General features: G+C 37.0%; 1 non-coding gene across 1 annotated transcript; it reads right to left on the bottom strand.

Moving 5' to 3' along the window:
- Window positions 1-15,262: 15,262 nt before the first annotated feature.
- LOC127133267 (small nucleolar RNA R71) lies at window positions 15,263-15,369 on the bottom strand. The gene has a single exon (XR_007807255.1). It is a non-coding gene; the product is annotated as a small nucleolar RNA R71 (small nucleolar RNA).
- Between the last annotated feature and the right edge of the window lie 522 nt (window positions 15,370-15,891).

Here is a 15,891-nt window from a genome sequence, read left to right as displayed (position 1 = left end):
TCAACAAATTTCTCAACAACCACCGGTATTAAAAGGATCATTGAAGCGATAGCCGCAAACCTGTAATTATATGATAGGTGTACAAGAAAACCTGAAGGAATCATTGATCTGAAAGTAGAAGCAAATAAAATCCGTTTGGAAGATACAGTCGCTGCTGAAGTAGAAAATAAATTGAAACCGATGAATATAGGTACTCAACAGGTAGCTCAAATCCAACCTGCTCATACCATCACTTGTGAAATTGGCAATAGACCTCACCACACTGTGTATTTTTTTGCAACTCCTTAATAAATTGAAGAGATAAAATTCTTAAAGCAGAATAACCCATACTTCAACACTTACAATCCAGGTTGGAAGAATCATCCAAACTTCTCCTGGAAAGATCAGAAAGGGAATGTTCCACAACAGGGTCAAGGTCAATATCATACTTAATATCAACAACAGCAGCAACAACAAGCTCCAAGGAAAGCAGACTGGGAGTTTGCCATTGAAAACATGACCGCTCAATGTCTACAATTCCAAGAAGAGACTAGAAGCAATTATAAAAACAACACCGCCTCTATAAAAAATCTTGAAGTTCAGCTGGGTCAGATAGCACTACAAATAGCAAGTTCTTGATCACCAGGTTCCTTACCAAGTGAAACGGTTCAAAGTCCAAGAAATCAGGAGAATATTAATACTATCACGGCAAAAAAGAAAAGGGCCGCTAAACAGGTAAAAGTTATACCACCTGGCAAGCCAACTGAAGAGAAAATTAAAAAGGAGACTAAACAGGTGATTAAGTTGCCCTACCCTCAGAGAGTGACAAAGAAGGAACCAAGCGAGACAGGCTTTGAGAAATTCATTACAATGTTTAAAAAGGTAGATGGTCATATGTCTTTGTTTGAAACACTCGAGAGAATGCCCATGTACAAGAAATTCATGGAAGAGGTAATGGCCGAAAATAAACCAACAACAGAAGAACCAGTAGCCCGGAAGGAAAAGTGTAGTGCAAGTTCACTAGGGCAGCAAATATCAAACAAACAGAAGGATCCTGGAACGGTAGTAATACCATGCACAATTAAAGAAAGAACCTTCAAAAGGGTACTAATTGATACTGGAGCTAGTGTGAGTACGATGCCATTATCAATCTATCACAAGTTGATTATTAAAAATGTCAGTGATACAAAGACAAATCTGAAGTTTGTGGACCACTCGAGAAAGCATGCATATGGTATAGAAGAAGACGTACTGGTACCAATAGAGGACTTGATTTTTCTTGTTTATTTTGTAATCCTAGACATACCTGAAGATGAAGAGGCACCCATCATTCTGGGTCGACCTTTCATGCAGACAAGTCGATGCAATCTCGACATGGACCAGGGCACGTTAACCTTAAAAGTTTATGATAAAGAAATAACATTGAATGTTATTGAAGACCAGGAGCTAGAGGAAGATACAAAACCTCACTATCAAGTAGGCTTGATCAGGACAGAGGCGAGAAGGCAAAGTAACATACCAACATCAGAGAAAGATACAGGAAGGCCCTCTCGACTCTCACCACTGCCATTAGCAACCTCGAATGGAAAGACTCCTATTGCCATTCCAGAAGCCAGGAGAAAGAAAAGAAAACAAAAACAAGGTAAGGATATGGAGGGTAGAATGGACTTGTGGCACAAAGGAATCCGTACCTATGAAAAAGAAGGCTTCTTAGTTTTGGAAAAGAAGTCCAGCAAGGTGTAGAGGCTGAAGTACCCCCTATAACAAGGGGAATGAACCGTCGAGCCATGCAATGTTAAATGAAGCGCTTCGTGGGAGGCAACCCATGCGTTTTTATTTCTAATTATTGTTTGTGTTTGTTTGTTATTTTAGGTTTGTACAGTGCCTTGCATAAAAGGGCGAAGGTACTCACATGGAAAAAGTTGGAAAAATGAGCATAACAGTAGCCTGACATGGCCCGTGTTAGGCTTATGGATTTGGAATTTGTTTGGAAAATTTGAGTTTTGTGTGGGCATGTTGCACTTTTCGCCCCATCCCTCTTAGTTGGATACTATGAGTCACCCTCCTTCTATCTTGTTCTAAAACATTGAGGCCAATGTTTAGTTCAAGTGTGGGGGCGGTTTTACTATGCTGTTTGCTTTCATTTTTGTTTTGTTTTATGTTTTATTTGATTAGTTTCCAATTTTTACCGTTTCACATTTGGTTTATTGTTACTGTAAGGTATCATGTGTTGCATGCATTTCAGGTTCTTGATATTATTGTTGGATGAGGTGATGATCAATAGCAGTAGTGGATGAAATGATCACTCCACCTAATATTACTTATTGTGAAGGATCTTCCCAGAAAGTCGATACTGCTGAAGAAAAGATCGGACCCAACTTCTAAAGCTCAACTAACATAGGTTCCCTGTGCATTCCGAGTTGAGTAAGAAGCCACACCATACTCGAAGTACTGTGGATGTTGTCAAGCTTTACCTAACATGGTGAGTGCATAAAAAGCCAAACACATTCGTCATCATGAGTGATATTCAGGTATCTCTTTATCACTCTGACTTTGCGTAGGTTCTCTGGAAATTTCACTGCATGTATACATACATTGAGGCACGTTGTTTGATTATAACCCTGAGCCTTTCTAGCCATCCCATTAATGTTATCCTTTGTTAACCCCATTTGAGTCTGTACCCTTTGTTTGTCTAACCACATAAATGTAACCCGCGACCCAAAACACTTCCTTACACTGTTCGGATTCAATGTGATGTCATTGAGCTGTATTAAATTCTATGTTTGGGGTAAACCCCATAAGTATAAAAAAACCAAGGTGAGTACGGAAAAAAGAAGAAGAAGAATAACGACCATCAAAAAATTGAGAAAACGAAATATAGTCGATGGTTCGAAAGAAGCACTCACCGAAGGAAGAGCACTCAGTTGAAAAAAAAGAGAGAATATCAAAGAAAAACCAAGCAATTGAAAAATAAAAGTATAAAATACAGTGAAAAGAATATTAACATTGGCTCTGAACCCAAAACCACTTGTTTTCCCATCTGTTTGTATTTACCACACCATAACCCAAGCCCCGTTACAACCCGAAAGACCTCAAAAAGTGTGTGTTCTATGTAGTTGATACGAAAGGAGAAACTATTCAAACGTATGAGTTGATATTGCATATTCTGAATTGGATGAAAACACTATAACCCCGAGAGACTTGGTGAGAGTGTGATATAAGCTGACAGGTGAAGTGGTACCTCGATGAGTAAGAATACAAATTTTGGGAAGTGACATACTTTGTCGTATAGGACATTACTTGAGGAAAAACAATGAGCTAAGTTTAGGGTTGTGATCGGTCACCATTTTCACTATGTTTTCGTTGCTTATCCAACAAAATCCAAGGATTTTAAGACAATGTGTATGCATTATGGCACCTTTAAACTTAATTTTCATTCCCGTAAGTTATTTAAGCAATTTTATTAATTATCTATTTTATTTTGTGTTTTTGTGATTTTACGCTTTTGTTGTCATGTTTATGCCCTCCATGTCCATGGAGAAGATCCAACGAACTCAATGCGAGAAAATGAAAAGTTTCGGCGTTCAAAAAGAGAAGATTTCCCAGTTCAAGAGGCCTGACACGACCACCTGTGTCACTTGACACGGGCCGTGTCAGGAGGAAGGCCAAGAAAGAACAAGTAATGCCCAAGACAGTGGCCTGACACGACTCGTGTCAGGTCACCTGGGGCGTGTCAGTAAGGATACAACAAGGTAGAGAGCTGACACGGCCGTGTCAGCCCAAAACGCTAATTTTCCAATTTTTGGGCTTTTTCACCGGGCTTGAGTTGCAGGGACGTTTTGGAGATTTCCACCTTCTGCCAAGGGATTTGCACTATATTAGGAGAGTTTCTACAAGAGAAAAGATCATCTTGGAACGGGGCAAACACATAATTGTCAAACGATTAAGGATTACAGAGATCAAGGAATTCGGAGAGCGGAAGGTTTTCATGAGCGGAAGCGATTAAAGATCCAAGTCATCCAATTACTTGTAATGTGTATTTTTTTTCTTGATTTTTTTTTAACAATATGAGTAGATAAACCCCCCAATACTAGGGGGTGTCCCTGATTTAGAGTTGTAATGACTATGAGTTTACGATTGAATTTCTAATATTGTTTTTATGGTAATCTTTTGATGTGTTTAATGTTTTCTCTTTCGGACCAATCGAGATTGTTGTATGGTTATCAATAAGGTTGGACCGCCATTGATAAGGTTTTCATAAGATTACTCTGCAGTAGATATCACCTAGGACTAGGATACCCTGTATGAATTAGAGCATTGTTGATATAATAAAGCTTAACTTCACCCCAATTGCCTATAGACATTAAAATTAGGGTAGAATGATTAAATATTTTCTCACCAAGTACTTGGGAGAAAATACCCTTGAGAACTGATAGTAATTGATACTTGTTGATGCAATGACTCAGAGTCGTTACAGGGATAAATCATACACCTTCCTTGGCATTGTTCCTCTTACCTTGAAAACCCTTATTTTCATTATTATTTTCCTTTACCTTTATTTTTATAATTTTGAATTTAAAAACCTCAATTATATTTTTTGTTTAATTGAATGATAATTTGAACTCGATATTGACTTGCAGTCCTTGAGATCGACATTCAGGGAATTTCCCTTTTATTACTATAATAGGCAAAACAGTACACTTGTTATTTTTTCGATCAGTATGCAAGCCATTTTTTCAAACTTGATTGAGAAATGCATCAAGGTATTCATGGATGATTTCTCCGTGTTCGGGGGATGATTTGAATTATGCTTGAGAAACTTGGACACCATACTGAAGTAGTGTGTAGAAAAAAATTGGGCGTTAAATTGGGAAAAGTTCAATTTTATGGTTATGAAAGACATAGTACTTGAGAACAAGATTTCATCAAGAGGAATTGAAGTGGACAAAGCCAAGGTGGATGTAATTGATAAGATTCCCCCACCAACCAACGTCAAAGGAATTCAGAGCTTTCTTGGCCATGCCATATTTTGCAGGAGATTCATTAAGGATTTCTCCAAAATTTCAAAGCCATTGAGTAATATAATTAACAAAGACATGTTATTTACTTTTGATAATGATTGCTTACTTGCTTTTGAAAATTTGAAAGAAAAACTAATCACTCCACCCATAATCACGGCACCCGATTGGACACTTGACTTTGAACTCATGTGTGATGCCAGTGATTATGAAATTGGTGTTTTTCTAGGGCAGAGAAAGACCAAAGTTTTTCATGCTATACACAATGCAAGAGAGGTTTTGAGTGATGCACAAGTTAACTATGCAACTACGGAAAAGGAATTGCTTGCCATAGTGTATGCATTGAAAAAAATTGGCCTTACCTCATAGGTTCAAAGATTGTTTGTTGTACTGACCATGCTTATGTTACAAGAATTTGATTTGGAAATCCGGGACAAGAAAGGAACGAAAAAATTAGTAGCAGATCATCTATCAAGGTTAGTAAATCCCGAAATCACCAAGAAAGAGCAAGAAATCCTTGAAGAATTCCCAGACGAGAAGTTGCTTGTGATTCAAGAAAGACCATGGTTTGCAAATCTCGCAAATTACAAGGCATCTTGTCTGATTCCTGAAGATTTCAACTGGAAACAAAAAGAAAAGTTCCTATGAGATGTTACTCATTATGTATGGGATGGCCGATACTTGTTTAAAATAAGAGTTGTTGGTTTATTGAGAAGATGTGTAACTAAGGAAGAGGCCAGAAGCATCACATGGAATTTCCATAATTCCCCTTATGTTGGTCATTACAACGGAAAAAGGACATCCGCAAAGGTTTTACAAGCAGGTTTTATTGGCCATCGTTATTCAAGAACACATATGAGCATGCCAAGAATTGTGACAACAACCAAAGGGTCGGAGGAATTTCCTTTACAAAACATGTTGGAAGTAGAAGTTTTTAACTGTTGGGGTATTGATTTCGTTGGACCATTTCCCTCATCATTTTCAAATGAGTACATCTTAGTGGTGGTAGATTACATGTCAAAATGGGTGGAAGCAATAACATCACCAAAAGAGGATGGCAAAATGGTGATCAGATTCTTGAATAAAAACATTTCTTTCACGATTTGGAACACCAAGGGTGTTAATTAGCGACAATGGATCACATTTCTGCAATGCACAATTATCAAAGGCACTTAAACACTACAATGATAAACACAAGGTTGCAACACCGTATCATCCTCAAACCAATGGGCAAGTAGAAGTTTCCAATTTTGAAGTAAAGAAGATCTTGGAAAAAATAGTGTCCGCGTCAAGAAAAAATTGGTCCTTGAAACTGGACAAGGCACTTTGGGCTTACCGTACAGCTTACAAGTCACCAATAGGCCTCACGCCTTTTCAAACGGTGTACAGAAAGGCTTGCCACTTGCAGGTAGAATTAGAATACAAGGCTTTTTGAGCATTGAGATTTCTGAATTTTGACCAAAGCCAAGCCGGGATGAAAAGGAAAGTACAATTAAATGAACCTGATGAATTGAGGTCGCAAGCATATGAATCGTCTAAACTGTACAAAGAAAGAATTAAGTATCATGACACCAAGATCATTCCCAAGGAATTCAAAGTCGGATAAACGGTTTTGCTATTTTTTTTCCCGATTGAGGTTGTTTCCTGGAAAATTAAAGTCAAAGTGGTCTGGACCATTTCAAATCAAGAATGTTAAGCCTTATGGTGCGATTGAGTTATAAGATCCAATTTCGAAGGCGGCATGGACTGTCAATGGCCAAAGAGTGAAGTTGTATTTGGGTGGTGATGTTGACAGACTCACTACAACAATTCCATTGCGTGAACCCTGAAGTAAGACAGGTGTTGAGCTAAAGACGTAAAACAAGCGTTTGTTGGGAGGCAACCCAATGTTTAAAGGTTTCTTTTTATTTTGTTTAGCATTTGGTTTTAGTTTCGTATTTGGCATCAATCTTTTTTGTTGGAAAATTCTAATTTTTGCGCATAGCCCTCAACCCTAAGCATAATGCAAGTGCGCTCTGCACAACAGGGCTGAGAACAGTGCCAATGCACCCTACGCAACATTCCTGGGTTGTGTGCAAAAACACAAACAACCACCAAACAACATTTAATGACTGTTTAATGATTTGAACCAGTCACCATGTGCATTGAACTATATTTTATTCAACTTCCCACCATGAATTTAATGCAAAACCACTCACTTTTCAGTTACTTTTATCAATTTCTCTTCTTTTACCAAAACTCTAGCCTCAATTTTTCATTTTCAGAAAATCTTTCACACACACAAGGTTTCAATTTTTTTCTTTCTGTTATCCATCTGTATCAAGTATTACCCTCAAGTGTGTTTCTTTCATTCATCTAAACACTAAGGTTTGCCTTTACAATTAAGTTGATATCCATTTTTGAATACATCTCAAAGTAAATTCTTGGATAATCTTTGCATGAATTTTAGCAATGTTCTTTTCCAACCAAACTTGAATATCATTTGTTTAAACCTTTTTTTAAACTATCATGTGTAGACTTATTGCAGTAACTGGATTGGATGGCATGTGTTGTTCAAACTTTTTGAACCAAGTGCAGTAGCGCTACAACGCTCCTAAAGCGCACTTGCTCTTTGTGCAGAAATTCTAGGCAGAGCTCCCCTGAGCTGTTACAGTTTATTGTTTTACAACTTTTGGCTTATTTAGTATGTACCATGTGTTTTAAAAATCTAGAAGAGTTTTTTTTTGTTGTAGAAATGGATCCAAAAAGGCAAGTTGTCGCCAAGAAACCAAAATCTGAAGAAGGGGCCTCTAGGGGACAAGTGCACTTTAATGCGATTAGGTGTTTGGGTAATTTGCAAGAGTTAAGGTTTAGGGATCTATCCAATAGAAGGATCTGGTAATAAAGAAGGTTCAACATTCACCCATAGGGATGTTTCCAAAACTGTGATGATCTCATTACCGATAGATATTGGGAAAAGTTGGAAAATCCTCCAATGAATCTGAACTATGAAATCGTAAAGGAGTTCTATGTTAATGTTCTTCCATTGAAGGACGTAGAATATTCGTTCATCACTATGGTTCGAGGAAAGATGATTCCATTTGATATAAATGCGATAAATGAGTACTTGGGCAAACCTCTCAATCTTGAGGAGGGAGAGACGAATTCTTTCTCAAGGAATATGCAACGAGGAACATGGAATATTGGGAGGATCTCTTAAGCTATTTTAACAAGGGAAAGAACTATTGTGAAAAATGTTTGCGTAAATTCCAGCGAAGTTCAAAAAAGAAGATATGACCACTAGAGCACAAGTTGCTTTGACTTTAATGTTGTAAAACATCAGGCTTCGTAGCCACACATCCATTCCAGTTGAAAGTTCTTACTTTCTTTACTATCTCGTTGATGACAAAGAATTTGATGTAGCCCAAATCATTGCAAATGAGATTAAAGTAATATCGGAAAATGGTACCAAACTAGGGAGCAAACCAAATTGTGCATTACCCTTTCCTGGACTGATTATAGAATTATCTAAGAAAGCTAAAATTCTTATTCCTAATCAGGTTCACGAAGTAATTTCAGGTGTAGTGGATGAAAGGTACATTTCAAGGTATTGCAATCCAAAATCAGATGAATCTCATTAGGACAGTCAAGAAGATGACAACATTGCTTTAGGTTCACGGATTGGGTTCGAAGAATGGGTGCGGGCAGTCGTTACTCACAGTTGGGATCAGAATTTATCTAACCATAAAGCCATTTTGTATGTGCAAGAACCCTTTTATCATCTTCAGCTGTAGAATGGTGGACCACAAGAAGGATCTTTTCAGTTCATGAATCCGGAGGCATCTCAATCGCACATCACTTGGCTTGGGGATAAACCAATCTTTTTGGAGGGGACACATTTAGTTGCAGTAGAAGCGGAACAAGGTGAGGTTGAAGAGAGAATTGAAGAATATAAAGGAGAAGGATAAGAAAACAATGATGATGACAGAGGAAGTAGTGAAAACACTGACGATGGTGATGAAGACGTGGGAGATTAGAGTGACAACGATGACATGAAAAATGATTCATTCATAAGAAAGGACAGAAAGATCGTCAAAAATCTAAGTGAAATTTTAAAAAAGCTTTCGGTTAATTATTTTTTGTTTATACCTTACAGTCATTTATTTTCTGTATAATTTCTGAGCTTGTAATATGATGACACTTTTTTCTGATTTGTTTCTAAACTTGTGATCGCATGATGGTGTTATTCACCATAGTTTCACTTGTTATGATCTTTTTAGGACTTCGTTCATTTAAACCATTATTATGTTTCAATTTTCTTGGTTATGCAAAACAATTTTTTTTTGTTTATCTTCATCATTATTTAAGTTGCTTGAAAAAGAAATGAAGATTAAATCAAACTTCAAATAACTCAACATAAATCTAATGGTGATAATAATAATTTGGATGAATTTCACACAAGAAACGGTACGAGTTTATTGCTTTGTAGAATGTAGCATGAATTTGAACTTTGTGATTTATACAAAATCATTTGATGTGTCATTTTGCAAAAACGTATCTTCATGCTTGAATCACATAGTTCCAAAACCAAAAAATGTGAGGAAATTTGTCCATTATTTACTGATACACCATAATAGTTAATACTTTTGTATGACTCGTTTGATTCATGTCCAATCTTGCAACTATTTTGAGATTTGTGGAGCGTAAAAAGGAACAAGGAAATTTTTCCTGATAGAGCAAAACTACTCAGCCAAAATAACTTCATCTTACCTTGTGAGAGAGTGAGTATTTGCAAACCCCTTTGAGCCATATAAAACCATGAATGGATCAATTGTTGAAAATAACAAATTTCTAAGTAAACCACTTGGTAGGATTGTTGTGTCGTATTCAAAAACAATAAACAAATTCATCATTGATCCATTATATTTTTCTTTGAAAACAAACCCGAAATCAACATACGATAAAATCACCAAGAATGAAGATTTGTGAAAAGAAGAAAGAATCAATCAATTTAGGGAAATAGTATCTTTTGAGCAGGGAAACAAAAAGATGAAATCAAAAAGATTAAAAGAAAAGATGCAACCAATAAAAGGAAAAAAAAAAGAATAAACACCAAACGAAGGGTGATTGCACCAAAAAGAATTGAGGGGTGAAAAAGAAAATGAACACAAAAGGAACAAATAGTTTTATTTAAAATACTCTTCATTAACTTGGACCAAACTTTTAAACAAATAGCCTTAGGAAATATCCTTTCCTTGCAAAACCAGCCAAGTTATAACCAGGAACAAAGCCCTTAGTGATTTATGCTCCCAAATTCTTTAAAATTTAATTGTAAAAGATGAAAACATGAATTGATCAGGATGTTAGCAAAAGTATTAGATGAGAGTCCACTTCCCGCATAATTTTATAAGATTCTTCGTCCATTTTATGAAGAAGAGTGTTAGGGTGATTCAAGTTGAAGTATGTCATTGCTTTAAAATATATGACATGATATTTGTATGTAAGAACTCATTTCATAATCATGCTTCTGCTCTAGACAAGTAATAAACACAACAGTTGCATGTTCATTTCTCAGTTTGAACCATGCATTTTCCATCACTTGTTTAAAAATCTTTATTGGGATGGGAGCCTTGATAGGATGTCTTGTCTTCAAGGTTGTTTTAACTTTGATTGAGGAGAAACAAAGACTTTGGAACATAAGATTTTGGAACTTATAGGCTCTACTCGGAACGAATTCGTTGGTATTTTTTAAAGCATTAACTAGAAAAAGGATTCATGAATGAGAATGGTTACTTTTTAATATCCTTATGTATTAATGCAGAAAGGATCACACAACTGCAGGCCTAAGAATCAAAGGAATAATGCAGAAAGGATCCTTATGTATTAATGCAGAAAGGGTGATATAGCACAAAAGCTACGAGCAATGGCGCTACAAGCACACTGCAGCGTGCTACAACAAGCATGGAACATCAAGATTCCAGTAAGGTTGCACTGCCAACACGCACGCAACGAAAAAAAGAGACTGGCACGATCAAGGGTGCTACAAGTATGTTGCAGCGCACTACAACAAGCATGGAACATCAAGATTCCAGTAAGGTTACGTTGCTAGCACGCATGCACCGAAGAAAAGAGAATGGTTGTGCTACAATGCACAAAGCACCATTGTAGTGCAGGTGCGCTGAATCACCATGTTTTACACAAAACGCACCAAGTCGGTTTAAATCCAAAGGCGGTTTGCAGAAATCTTCAAAGCTAAGTAATCTGGGTGTGCTACAACACAGTTTTTCTATGCAAAGCGCGGGTGTGGCAGTTCAGAAAAACTATAAATAGCAGCCAAAGTCCATTCTGAAATTCATTCATAGACTGTTAGATCTCACTTGGCACCAGAGAATAGATTGAATAAAAAGGAAGATAGGGTAGTATGGATACAAGATGGATACGCATCTAGAGTCGAGACATCGCTGTTGATGTTGATTCATATCAATTTCTTCATTTTGTATCAAGCTACCATGATAATGGTTAGCTAATTTCCTTATTTGTTGGGATTGGATAGAATCCACTGTAATTGTATGTACATTTATTGATTATGTTTTGATATATAAACCTGCTATTCATAATTATCGAGGTTATATTCGTTTTATCTATGGAACTTATAAAATACGAATTGTGATTGAGACATACTTTCGGATCTTGATTCAAGATAACAATTTGTTAAATGCTAATTCCTAGACATATAGTTAAGGTTCAATTTTCACAATAAATATCAGATTTTAATGCGATCAATTTATTTAACAGATTAAGAAGTCGTCGATTAAACAAACTGGTTGAAATCCAAACGAATCTGTAGACATACGCTTTGTTATGAGGGATATGTGAAAATAAGAATGAATACAAGATTTATGCAAACGTAATTGATAATTTACGTATGCACACGGTAGACGAAGTCTAATCCCAATAAGATTTCCTATCAAGAGAAACCTTATTTATTCATTATCGTTTTATTTTACATACTGTTATTATCTCAACCAATTATCTTGTAAACCTCAACTTGACAAGAGTTCTTCAACTCCTTATCCGCATTTTGGTTTTGCCTCTTGGCCTAACCTTCAAACTTTTTTTAAACGAAATATGTTTCATCTCCAGACGATATGTGTAAGTAAGATAAGTGGTGTTTTCTCATGAATGTTGATATGTAGAAATCCATTCAATGTGACGCAAATGCCCGCTCCTCTAATTGTTTTGGGTAAGCAATGTTTTCCTGTCAATTGTGACAAAATAGCTTTCGCTAAAATCGACCAACAAAAAAAACATTTTCTACCCAGAACTATGTAGCCTTGAGTTCTCCATCGCTCTAGTAGATACGTAGGAGGGAGGTTCAAAGTCTCGTCAGACACCCTAATAATAAATAAACCTTTTAGTACTATTCTCTTTCCCCTTTCAATAAATATAGGAAAGCAACATTTAGAAAGCTAACACTAATGCACAAAACCAACTAAATGGTTCCCGTTGAATATAACATACGTGAGGGATGCTAATGCCTTCCCCTTGCATAATCGACTCACGAACCCAATTTGTTTGCGACGACCATTTTATTGTCGTTCTTTTAAGGGGATTTATCGACATTTTCCATTTCCTTTTTTGGGAATAAATAAAGTTCGGTTGCAACTCTGTTAGTCCACCCGTGAGCGTGTGATATGCTTCACGAGGTCTTGTTTTTTTCGAGATGCGACACTTATGTATTGCAATCGACCCGTCGGGGTTGCGCTTCAGTTTGAACACCCACTTCACTTCGATAGCTTTTTTATGTCTCTTGGAAATTCGAATAGCTCCCACATATTATTTCTTTCAATGGCTTGTAACTCTTCGAACATAACTTCCTTCCATTATTTATTCTTTAAGGCCTCACTATAGTTTATTTTTTCAACACATGCAAGTAAAGAAAAATGAACCAAGTCTCCTGATAACACTGAAATTTACCGTATTTTCGACTCCGATTTCACATGCATTCTAGTTGTTTTATTGTTATTTTGTTGTGTTATTGCTATGTTTTCCTTTGTTTTCAGGTTTTTACTTTAATCGGAGCCCCGATCGAGAAAAGAAGTGAAAAAGAGCTAAAAACCCTAAAATTCAGCATTTTGTACTTGTGGCCTACCCCATGGCTGGCGCCATAGACCCTGCCATGACGTGTCCAAGCTCAACTTCCCTCAACTGCCACGTTCCCCACTACTTCCACTAAGGCGCCTCAGAATGGCCTTGTGGCAGGCGTCATGGCCTTGTGGCGGGCGCCACAAGAGGAAAAGTTTTCCCTCCCATTTTCAAGTTGAAGGGCATCCTTGTCATTTCCATCTTTTTACTTGCTTATAAATAGAAACTCGAAATCACTTTTACAATCATCCAAACTTAGACCAGAGGCAAACTCAGAGCAACTTTGTTTCACTTAGGCATATATTCAGTATTTTAAAGTGGTAATCGCTTCACATTGGAGTGTTACCACAATTGTGTAATCAAGTCTGTGATAGAGTCTGTAATCGAGTTTGGAGCACTTTGGAAGGAAGTTAATCCTGCCACCATTTTCATTTCCGCTTTGCAATTTATTCAATCCTCCGATTGGAGCAGGTTTTTATTACATGTCTTTATCTTATTTATTTTCCCGCACTCGCTTTACTTTATTTATTTATCGCACTCGCTTTAATTTATTTATTTCTCGCACTCGCTTTAAATTATTTATTTCCTCGCACTCGCTTTACTTTATTTATTTCTCGCACTCGCTTTAAATTATTTATTTCCTCGCACTCGCTTTACTTTATTTATTTCCCGCACTCGCTTTAAATTATTTATTTCCTCGCACTCGCTTTAAATTATTTATTTCCTCGCACTCGCACTACTTTTATTTACTTTTCGCACTCACACTACTTTTATTTAAATTAATGCACTTTTACTTTACCATGTCTAACTAAATTTATAAGGTTAGAAAGTAAGGATCGTAATTGAACCGATAATCCGTACAATTGTTAGTAGAATCACTTAAAGGCGATTTTAACTTTCAACTTAAGTTTTCCCGCACTTCAATTCCGTTGGGTAAGATCGAAAGTCGTCCAACGTCTATCTAAACTTAATTGTTTTTAACTATTTCAAAAACAGCGAAAGCGCTTTGTTTAGTTCATTAGGAGTTTTTAACTTAAGAAGAAAAGAGATCTTAAAACTATTTTCGGACGCGTTTATAAGTTTAGAGTCTGGTTCGTGAGAACCTCTTTTGGTTAAGAAATCCAGGTTATAATACTTTTCAACTTAGTCAAGACACTATATTTCTTAAAAATAGGTTTACTACTCTAACGCAATGCGCGCCTTTTTATAAGTGACAATAAGAGGGTTTGATTAGGGAGTACAACTCGGTTATGAATACGCAAAAGCGACAGTTCCTGTTAAATTAGTTCTTTTCAAAGTAGGAAACACTGCCCATAAGTAGCTCTATTAGCAAGTACTTGGATTATTAATTGATTACGTGAATTACATTCGACCCTGTCTTTATTAATTAATCTTTGTTCAACACTTTACTTTTCGTTGCACACTCCAAAAACACCTATTTCGATTGCCTTTGATAAACACCATAACAACAGATAACGATAGATTGACACTTGGTCTTTGTGGATTCGACAATCTTTTATATTACTCTGACGCGTTCGTATACTTGCGAAACACCGCATCAAGTTTTTGGCGCCGTTGCCGGGGACCAATTTCGTCAAATTTCATTTTCCTGTTGTTATATCATTTAGACTTAGGCTATTTCCCGCCGGTCAATGCGAAGAACTCGCAGCACCGGAAGTTTAAGCTTAGTATACCCTCTAGCAGAACCTGAACGTTACGCTCGCGCACGTTTATTCTTTCATAGAATTAAGAGAGCTATGGCCGAAGATCAAAATCAAAGACCTCTTAAAGATTTCGCTCAACCATCAAACGAAGAACCTAGTTCTAGTATAGTAAACCCAACCATCCTAGCTAATAATTTTGAACTTAAACCATCTCTGTTGCAACTAGTGCAACAGAGACAATTCGCAGGTCTCGCTACTGAGAACCCAAACCAACATTTAAAAATATTTCTTCAATTAGCAGACACTTTTAAAACCAATGGAGCTTCTCCTGAGGCAATACATTTAAGATTATTCCCTTTTTCCCTCAGAGATAAAGCCCTATCATGGTTAGATTCCCTTCCACCCAATTCCATTACGACTTGGGATAACCTTAGAAGAGTTTTTCTTGCTAGATATTTTCCCCCAAGTAAAACCGCCGTTCTCCGATACCATATAACTAGATTTACCCAAAACCAAGGAGAATCGTTGTTCGAAGCTTGAGAGAGATATAAAGAGTTGTTACGAGCATGCCCACATCATGGTTTAGAAAATTGGTTAATCATTCAAACCTTCTATAATGGACTTCACTATAACACAAAGATGACCATCGACGCTGCCGCAGGCGGTGCTCTGATGAACAAACCTTATCCTGAAGCTAGTGCCCTCATCGAAGATATGGCTCAAAACCATCAATCATGGGGAGTCGAACGAGCGACAGTTGAGAAGAAGGAAGCCCAAGGAGGAGTGCATGAACTAAGCTCTATAGACATGATGCAAGCTAAAATGGATGCATTAGCCCTTAAAGTCGAGCATATGTGCATAAACCCGAATACTGTAGCCGCAGTTTCGTCGGATTGTGAGATATGTGGAACCAAAGGACACCAATCTGCAGAATGCAATCTATTAAATGAAACCCACTATGAGCAAGTAAACTACACCCAAGGGAACCCATACTCGAATACCTATAACCCTGGATAGAGGAATCACCCGAACTTCTCCTATAAAAACAATAACCCTATCCAAAATAATGCACCTCCGAGACCTAGTTATCAAGCCCCTAGATCAAA

Source organism: Lathyrus oleraceus, chromosome 3 (assembly GCF_024323335.1).
Source record: "Lathyrus oleraceus cultivar Zhongwan6 chromosome 3, CAAS_Psat_ZW6_1.0, whole genome shotgun sequence".
Classification (NCBI taxonomy): Eukaryota; Viridiplantae; Streptophyta; class Magnoliopsida; order Fabales; family Fabaceae; genus Lathyrus; species Lathyrus oleraceus.
This window is presented reverse-complemented; position numbering and strand designations above follow the sequence as displayed.